At 33.0% G+C, this 10708-nt stretch overlaps 1 pseudogene; it reads right to left on the reverse strand.

Moving 5' to 3' along the window:
- Window positions 1-280: 280 nt before the first annotated feature.
- On the reverse strand, window positions 281-9561 carry LOC108996588 (annotated as a pseudogene).
- Window positions 9562-10708: the final 1147 nt, after the last annotated feature.

Consider the following 10708-nt stretch of genomic DNA (forward strand, 5'->3'; position numbering starts at 1 on the left):
TGCTGTATCTCAATAAAATAGGAGATTAGTTGCCATGTAACTCTAGCCACAACCCTGTAAAATAGGAGATTAGCTGAAGAAAATCCTAGTTTTCCTTTGATAGTGCATTCAAGAGAGTATGTCAAATTGCATTACAAACTAACGTGACTAGATGTACTATGTCATATATATATATATATATATATATATATATTTATAACGAAATTTGGCATATAATATCAAGACACGTCAATTTATAAATTTTCTTTCTATAATTGTTTTTGGACATGACAGTTTTGAATTGAACATAAAGCCGGCCCTGTGTACCTTCGCACTGTATATTATCAATTTGATTTATATCTGAATCACCAAGCATGTTAGCTAACCTTCCCACTGCTGCTTTAACTTCCGTTCACCGCAGTACTGGAGGGATTTGCTTGCATTGCACTTTTTATCTCCTTTCTTTTGCCCCACAAGAAGGAATACAACCCAAAAATAATCAGAATCATGCCTAGAATGCTGCAATAATAATTCAAAACAAAGTGAGATTTTGCTGTATAAAAAGGAGCAAATTAATTAATAAATATAAGGTCAGAAAATTTGATCAAATGTCACACATGATTGCTCATATCATAAGAAAATACACATACATTCCGAGTCTGATCTCTTCGCCAAGTATGATCGCTTCTGATAATGCCACAAAAATGAGTGAAAGTGGGTTGAACATTGCAGGATAAGTGGGACCTCGCAATGAAATTACCCATGTAATTATGCAGAAAGTTGCAGCCGTGGTTAGTGCTCCCTGTGTATACAAAATATACCCGATTCTTTTCACTAAGATATATAGTAATTAATGTTATTCTAAGGAGTGTGATCACCAAACGATGTACCCTTTGAAATGACACATTCTAACATGGTTATGGTTTCCATGAGGGGTGATGTTAAAGGAAGTGTCAAGAGACACAATCTTAGTTAAAATGTTGTGTCACTTCTTAAAGTTATAACCTTTGGGTTACCATTGGTTTACCAATGGTTGTGCCCTTTCACAATAGGATGTGTCACTCTTTAAAGTTGTGACCTTTGGGTTACCATTAGTTAACCAATGGATGTGCCTTTTGCCAACCGGTGCATCATGGCCTATAAATAGGGGTCATTGGTGCACAAATGATTGCACTCAATTCCATTTGTTCATCACCAACTTGTGGGACAAATATCCCCAAGGGAGTGTCACCATATTCTTGTAATTTCCGCTTCCATTTGTTATTTATTTCTCTACAGTGGTATCAGAGCCTGGTCATGTCAGAGGGAATTTGATCGCGCATTGCAAATACGATAAATAGGCAAGTGCTTGGTTTGGCAACCACACTTGCATATTTTAATCATCTTCGTTTGCTTGAAAATCCGAGAGAGAAACTTTTTCAGATCAGGTGAGGGGTCTACAGTACACTGGTAATCTTCAAAATCTTGTGAATTGTTATTATTTTGAAGAAAATTATTGGCATTATTTTACACAAAGAAATAGTGAATTGAATAGCCCATTTTCACACACAATCACTGTTTCTGCCGGTCGCCGGAGCCCCTCACCGCCGCTGGACTTCGTGGACCTCGGGAGCACATCGGAGTCTTCGTCGCCAGCCACCATCTAGTCAGACGAAACTGAAGACAACACACACACGGTCACTGGAATGCTCCAGCGAGAGGTTGAAGACAAACCCAGGACAAAACGGTTTCGTCCAACGGTCATCCAGTTCAAATTCGGGAGGGATTAAACGACAGTGTCGTTCAGCCCGTAGATCCAAACGACAACGTCGTTTCGTCCAACGGTAAGGAATTTCAAATTCCACCTGAACTAAACAATATTGTCGTTCAGCCCAAGGAGCAAAACGACAACGTCATTTTCGGCACTGAAGATCCACAACGGTCACCTCCAAACGGCACCGTTTCACTCCCTTCAAGTAGAGCCGTAAGTCGATCTCCGAGCCGAGCCGTTGACCGAGCCGCTGACCGCCGATTTTCTCTAGAACCCGGTTTGAATCGACTGAACCGGTTTACCCGGTTTCTTGAACCGATTCAAGGCATATTTGCTCAATCGGGCCGTTCGAGATCATTTCAAGCCCGATTTGATCCGTTCAAAAGCCGTTGTACTCCAAATTTCAAGCCAAAATATTACAAAGCCCCTGTTGGTCAAAATTATCGCCAAAAATTCTTTGAAAAATGTGAAACATCAAGGAAAGGTCGTAGATATTCTCGATTGGGGCATTATTCTTCTTATATAAAATATAATAGGAGAATTTCTAGACTACCACCTTAGATTAAATCCAAAGATTATTATTACTATTAAGTTTGTAATAGTTTTAATTTTTCACAGTTGAACTATTGTATTTAAATAGTACACATTTATTATTTCTACGTTCTTCTTGTTGATTAATTTTTAAGGTTTATTATTCATGGCAACAAAGAAAAATTAAATGGAAGAAATTTCCGGGCTTAGAAAAGGCATATAACTTTTCTTCTAATCCATGAAAAGATCTTATATACATTAACAACACCAGAGCCATGTGAAGAAATTGTAGAACATAAAAGTGAAAGTGTGAGCAGCATTTCAAATAAAGATAAATGGATAGAACACAATGCATGGGCGAAAACTTTAATTTTGCATTGCATGAGTGATCATATTATTTCTTTATTTGAAGACTATGGAACTGCTAAAGAAATTATGGATGCAGTTGAAGCAAAGTATGGTTTATGGTCTGATACTTATATACAGTTATTATTGGATAAGTATAATCGGACTTGTATGAGAGAGAATGATGATATTGGCGATCATGTACTTCAAATGAAGTTAATGGCAAAAGAATTACATGATGCCGATCATCCTCTCACTGACAAAATGCAAGTCACAACTATACTAAATAATCTTTCTTCATCTTGGGATCACATTATTACTTCTTTAACACACAGTGGAAATGAAGTAACAATGATATCGCTTCCAGTACTTTTAGTACTTGAATGAGAAATGATGAAAAGAAGGAAAAATATGGTGAATCATCTAATTTATTGATGGCTCAGGACAAGCGTTCTACACAGAATAAGATGAAGTCAAAACAATTTAAGAAAAAGAAATGACTAAAAAGGAAACAAAATAAACCATTTTCTGGAAATTGTTTTAAGTGTGGAAAGAATGATCATTACAAATCATGATGTCCTAACAAAGGAAAAGCACAAGAAAGCAAGGAAATTGTGATGACAATCTCAGAAGTAATGCTAGTGGAACCAGTGACAGATTCATGGTGGGTTGACTCTGCAGTAACAAGACATATATGCAGGAACAAAGATATGTTTGTCAAACTTGAAGATAAACAAATTAGAGAGCACAAAGTGTATATGGGCAATAATACATATTGCGATGTCTTGGGGCAAGGTACATGTAAATTCAAAGTGAATGGTTCCATTATTTTACTTAATGATGTTTTATATGTACCTAGTATTCGTAGGAATTTAGTATCAGTGCCTGTACTAGATCAGAAAGGCTACACAATTGAGTTTAAGTCTGGAACTGTTGTAATAAGTAAGGGCAATATGTTAGTGAAAGGCGTGAGAAATCACAATATGTATGTACTAAATGTTGATATTAATAAAGTACCTATTTCTGAGTATTTGAATGTGTCTACAGATTGTGCATATTTATGGCATTTAAGATTAGAAAAATTCTATTCTTAAGCCTCATACACCACACACCATCTTTTTTATGATTTCTTTAATTTTATTCTCTTATTAAATGTGTAGTATATGAATTATGAGTAGAATAATTTAATTATTTTAAGAATAATAAAATCAAAAAAAACTTTAAAAAAATTTAAAAAAATAAAAAAAATTTGGTGTGTGGTGTATGGGCTTATGAATAGCAATACTCTTAAGATTAGGCCATATAAATAAAAATAAAATGATCAGAATGTATAAAAGTGGATTAATACCACAAATAAATTCAGATAATTTTGATATATATAAACTATGTATCAAAGGAAAAATGAGTAATAAATCTTTTTCAAAAAGTTGAAAATATGCGGATTTACTAGAAATTATACATTCTGATGTTTGTGGACCTTTTAAAACAAAAACTCATAGAGGAATGGAGTACTTTATTACTTTCACTGATGACTATTCAAGATATGGGTATATCTACTTACTCAAGCATAAATCTGAAGCAATTGAGAAATTCAAAAAATTTAAATTAGAAGTAGAAACTCAGTTGGGTAGACCCATTAAAAATTTGAATAGTAATAAAGGAGGAGAATTTGAAGTTTTAGATAATTTCTGCAAATTGAATGGTATAAGACACATTTATACTATGCCATATAAACCTCAACAAAATGGCATTGCATAAAAGAGAAATAGAACTCTATTGGATATGGTGCGATCGATGATGGCATATGCTGAACTACCAATATATTTTTGGGGGGAAGCATTATCGACTGCTATATATATATTGAATAGAGTTGAAACTAAAGCGAAACCTCTTACACCTTACGAATTATGGACGGGACACAAACCGGACTTAAGTAAGCTCAAAGTGTGGGATTGTAAGGCACAAATGCTTATCCCAAGGCCACTAAGGGATAAATTAAAAAGTAAAACCTGGGAATGCAGGTTTATTGGGTATGTAGAAAATGAAAGTGGCTACAGATTTTATGATTCTGAAAAATGATTGATAGAAAGTAGGGATGCCATTTTCTTAGAAAATACGAACATTATTACTCCTGTTGGTCAAATAGATTTATTAAATGATTTAGAGAATCAACAGATCTCCACAGAATCTGACAATGAAAATTATGATATTATTCAAATCCAGAATAATAAAAGAAAGTCAGATGAAAATCAATCTTCAGGTATTGATGTTGGAGAGAGTGGAAGTAAAAGATCCAGAAGACCATCAATATTATTTCAAAATCATTATGCACTAAATACCAGTTTGAAAAATTTAGATAATGATCCTGAAAATTTTTCTGAGACAGAAAATAGTATTGATTCAGATAAATGGTTTGAGGCCATGAAAGATGAAATAGAATCAATAAACAAAAATAATGTTTGGGAGTTAACAAATATTCCAAAAGATAGAAGAGCTATTGGCTGTAAATGAGTTCTCAGAAGAAAATTTAAAGTTGATGGTAGTTTGGAAAGGTACAAAGCAAGCTTAGTGGCCAAGGGATATAACCAACAACCAGGTGTAGACTTTGTGGATACATATTCGCCTGTGGCGAAATTCACATCCGTATGGATCATCATGTCCATTATTGCCAGGATGAATTTGAAATTACATAAGTTAGATGTAAAAACAACTTTTCTCAATGGTGAATTAAAAGAGAATATCTTTATGATTCAACCAAACGGATTACAAATTAAAGGATATGAAGAGAAAGTTTACAGGTTGAGGAAGTCACTGTATGAACTTAAGCAATTTTCAAGACAGTGGTACTTGAAATTTCACCAAGCCATTTTGGAAATGGGATATGAAATGAGTCCACTAGATCATTATGTATACATATGGAAAAATGATGATAAATTAACATTATTATAATTATATGTTGATGATATATTACTGGCAGGTAATTGTCTAGATATGATGTATGAAACAAAAGAATTCTTGAAATCTAAATTTGAAATGAAAGACATGGGTGAAGCTGCCTATGTTCTTGGTATAAGAATTTCTAGAGATAGAAATTCAAATCTATTGTATTTAGATCAAGAGAAATATCTAGAAAAAGTGCTTAAAAGATTTGGTATGGAAAATTGTAAATCTTTAAGTACGCCTGTTTGCAAAATTCATACTTTAAATAAAAGTATGTGCCCAAAAGATGAGGATGAAATAAGTGAAATGCTTAAAGTTTCATATGCTCAAGCTGTGAGAAGCCTCATGTATGCAATGACAAGTACCAGACCAGATATTTGTCATGCAGTAGGATTGGTAAGCAGATTTCAATCTAATCCAGGTAAAGAACATTGGCAAGTAGTGAAACGTATATTAAGATATTTACAAGGTACCAAAAATTTGAAATTGTGCTTTGGAAACAATGATCTAGAATTAATCGGCTATAGTGATGCTGATTTTGGAAGTGATGTAGATGACAGAAAATCTATAACTGGATATATATTTCTATTTGGTGGAACAACAGTTTATTGATTAAGTAAGAAACAGAGTTGTGTTGCTAAGTCTACTATGAAAGCAGAGTATATTGCTTGTAGTACTGCAGTGAGTAATGCGGTGTGGATAAAACGCTTTGTTGAAAGCTTAAATTTGGGTACATCCACAGAACCAATCAATGTGCTTTGTGATAATCAGTCTGTCATTTCTTTGATAAAAAATGGAACACAGAGTTTCAAGGGAAAATACATTGATGTGCATTATCACTATATTTTAGATATAGTGGAAAGAGGTGAGGTCAATGTTAATTTCGTTTCCTCGACAGAGATGATAGCAGATCCAATGACCAAATGTTTATCTCTGGAGAAATTTAGAGAACATGTGACTAGAATGGGATTGAGAGAAACCTAGGTGAAGCAATCTCATGGTCAACACGTATAACTCAGCAATTTTTGGGGATGCCTAAAAAATTAGAGTTATGGAGATACCCAAATGAAAATTTTGGCTATTTGTAAAGTCACTGATAAGGTGATCAAGAAAAACCTCAAGAATGGCCTTAGGGTGAGTACTTAATAAAATTTCAGTACAGGTTGATTAATCAAGTAAAAGGTTGATTACCACTTCCATTTGTTATTTATTTCTCTACAATTACCACTCTAAAAATAAATCAAAGCATAACACATCATAAAAACGGTCTCTTTCAATATATGATCGTATCTATTTAGGTATCTCCAAAAATTTGAAACACATGCACCTAATTTAATTAGCTTGAATAACCACTAATATGTCATGATCACTTGGCATTATGACAAAGGATAATGCTACTAATTGGCCGTCCGTCCAACACAGTGCAATTTTTTTTTTTTTCCTTTTTCTTTCACGCATTTTTAAACATTTTAAAAAAATACACAAATTCACTAATAATCACTTACTTAATCATTAGGTAAAGAAATTAAAAAACAAATACATGAATTGTCAAAATAAGAGGCAAAACCATATGGCGAGTTTGCATTTTCCTATGACAAATATAGGAACAGATCAAAGTGCGTGATCACACATGGTTTCTCATCGGAGGCGTCATGAGTTTAATTTGAATCACTGAATATATTATCACTGATTCTTTGTTTATTTTCCTTAAACAAATACCATTTTGTAACCTTACCGAGTAAACAATTGTAATAAGTTCGAGATTCCACCCTAATCTCCAAGAAGTCTTACTTCTATCAATGCACAATCCTATCACTGCTGATTGGATTGATGCCATAGCACATGTGAGCAGTGTTGCCCAGAATTTGAAAGGAAAAACTTTGAGTAACTTCTCCTGTACTTTGCAAAATATATCGCACATAATTTCTCGTTAGAATGTAAATTAAATATTAAATCACCACTTATTTCAAAAACAGATCATCGAAACGTTCGTATGATGAGGCTCATGTATACCTGAATTATGAACCATGCACCGTAGGAAAAGCAACTGCCAACCAATAAGAAAGTTCCACGAGCCCAATGAGCCTTAGATGGCTTGACAACAAGATGAGGGTCATGAAGAGAATGGTGATTAAGATGGAAAGCTTTTCCTTTGTAGAGACTAGCCGTTAGTGCTCCTGCTACACATACAATTGCCCCCATTGTCTTTAATTTGCTTGCCCTTGTATTCAGTCCCATTTTCTCTATACTACACATGAAACATATAATATATATATATATATATATATATGAGCACTTAGAAACAAAGTATTAATTATTTATTATAATAAATTTTTCAGCGATATATATTAATTAGAAATATATATAGGAAATTATTCATGTAGATATGGTGCAATAAGTTCCAATATTATATGTACCCAGCAATTGTGGAGAAGACAAAAGTAGTTATTGGAACTAAGTTGAGGAAGTTTGTAGCATATGTTGCCGTGGTGTCTCGAAGACCATAGTTGTACAATCCCATAGCCATCGATATCCTGTATTGTAAATAAATAAATAAAGTAAAAGGAAAAGGAAAAAAAGAAAAAGAAAAGAAACATAAGATCGATTGTGTGATTACGAAATAAATATATTTTTTTAATTCATGTCCAAACTCTTGAGAGAGATTATAAACAGTACAGCATATTGTAAATTTCACAATAAATAACATTATATGTTCGTCGTATAAAATGAGCCCTATAAAAATATTTATACTGTAGCTATTTCTCTATGGCATTAGATTATCTAATTTCATAAAAAAGACCTTATAGCTAGCTAGGCATAGACATTAGACAGCATATAGTGTGTATACTATATATACATATATTAGAGAATCAAACAAATATATATATATATATATATTTGTAGTCAGATTTTTTTACGAAAATAATTATTTTTTATTAAAATACTTTATTTTCGTCTTAAATAATTATTTTTATTGTAAATAATCTGATTTTTTAAGTATATATATAAATTGATAACATATAGAGTAATAATGATGAAAAATGCTATTTTAATTTTTTTGTCATAATTATTTCATTAATGATGTAAACGTACTAAATAATGAGTGGCATATATATAAACCATAATAAATATATGTTACGAGCATGGTCAAGACTACATGAGAGCACGTGGCCAAACTGCATGGAAGGTATGGATGCAGTGGGTAAGAATAAATTTTTATTAAGGGAGCCGAAATCTTTAAATGCCTATTAATAAAAGTCTGTTTGTACTTTGTAGGACTAGGCCGGTTCTCAATTAATGAAAACAAATAAATTTACTAGATAATATTAATTTTTACTCTCTTATTTAAATAATTAAAAGATATATAATAGCAACTCATAATAAATTTATTTTCATCATAAAAAGTTATTTTTATTATAAATAATTCATTACAAATATTTATTTTTTTATTAGTGATTTGAAGGTAATGTAATTTGTATTAAAAAAAAAAAAAAAGCACTTTCGATTTTTATTTTAAAATTCGTTAACTCGAAGATGAAAATACGATCGAGAAGTACTACTTTCGATTAGCGTGTACATATATGGCTTACCCGGTTAGGGCGCTGAGAAAGAGCCAGAACCAAACAGACCATCTCAAGTTCTTTGCGTTCCCCCTGCATCCACGGCACCATATATTCGAAACATTATTTCTCATTCAAACACAGCAGGAAAAAGAAAAGAAAAGAAGGTTTAAATTGTTAAAGATTACAAAAAATTAGAAAGGCTATAAAAAAAAATCAAGAAGAACATCATGAGGATCATCACCTTTCGAAATAGAAAGCAAAAGGGACAACACAAATCGCAGCAACAACATGGCGGTAAGCCATATATGCAAAAATAAAGGTTCCCTGACTGAGAATTACCCTGGAAAGCAGTTGCAGACCTGCTGCGATCGAAAAGCTGCACCATTATCATGCTCACCACCACCTTTGACCACTGAAACCATTTCTTCATCATATTCATGCCCATCTCTTCGATTGATGATCTCTCTCTCTCTCTCTCACTCTCTCTCTCGATATATATATATATATATGTAAGTTTATAAGACAGACTTCTGTTAGACTTAAATAAAATCCTTTAATGCGGAATAACACTTTAGAAATGAGAATTAAAGGGTTTAACGCCAAGAAATCTTACCTCCAGCCATTGATGCAATTCACTGTAAAAGTTTCGGTTCTCACTGTGTTTGGCTCTTCCAAACTCTTCTCTACTCTATTTAGATGGTGTATTACCGAAGGGAATTGAGTGAGTGAGTTTAGGGACCAAACACATGTATTTATAGCCGAAATTTTCATCAAATTTCGGTGTTTACGTGTCCCACGTGATCTTATTTTCATGGGATCAATTTAAATTGATAGAAGAGTGTTGGACCACTTAAAGGACTCTTAAGATGATAGACTCCCACTCACGAATGTCTTCATGAGCAAGAATCGGTCAATTTATTCACTTGCATGAGAATCGGTCAACATTCTCCCACTTGGTCCACACTCCTAGTTTAAGATTTTATCTTAAACCCATCAATAATCTTCATTTAAGTAATAAATACATGAATCATGGCGATAGGTCCTCTAATGACGAGTATTACCTTCCATGTATTACTATGTATTCATTCTTTACAATTTATGTGGAAACAATTTCTTAATGAATAAACCCTATGTTTATTCTTGGTCCAATACAGATGAATTTTCTCAAAAATAAATTAAGGTGCACATTAATATGAGAAAAGAACATCAAAATGATTAAGAATTTCATTAAAAAATAACATTGTTCATACAATGAAAAACTATATAATGGAACCAAGTCCCATATTCACTATATGATCCTTGAATTTCAACGGTGGCATGCCCTTAGTCAAAGGATCAGCGATTATTAGTTCAATACTTACGTGCTCAATGACCACTTTATTTTTTTTAACACGTTCCTTTATGGCTAAATATTTAATGTCGATGTGTTTACTCCGACTCCCACTTTTGTTGTTCTTAGCCATAAAAACATCAGTTGAATTGTCGCAATACATTCTCAATGGCCTAGAGATTGAATCCATAATTCTAAGCCCAGAAATGAAACTCTTAAGCCATACACCATGTGAAGTAGCCTCAAAATAAGAGACGAACTCGGCTTCCA

The sequence above is a fragment of the Juglans regia genome, chromosome 13 (assembly GCF_001411555.2).
Source record: "Juglans regia cultivar Chandler chromosome 13, Walnut 2.0, whole genome shotgun sequence".
In the NCBI taxonomy this organism is placed as follows: domain Eukaryota; kingdom Viridiplantae; phylum Streptophyta; class Magnoliopsida; order Fagales; family Juglandaceae; genus Juglans; species Juglans regia.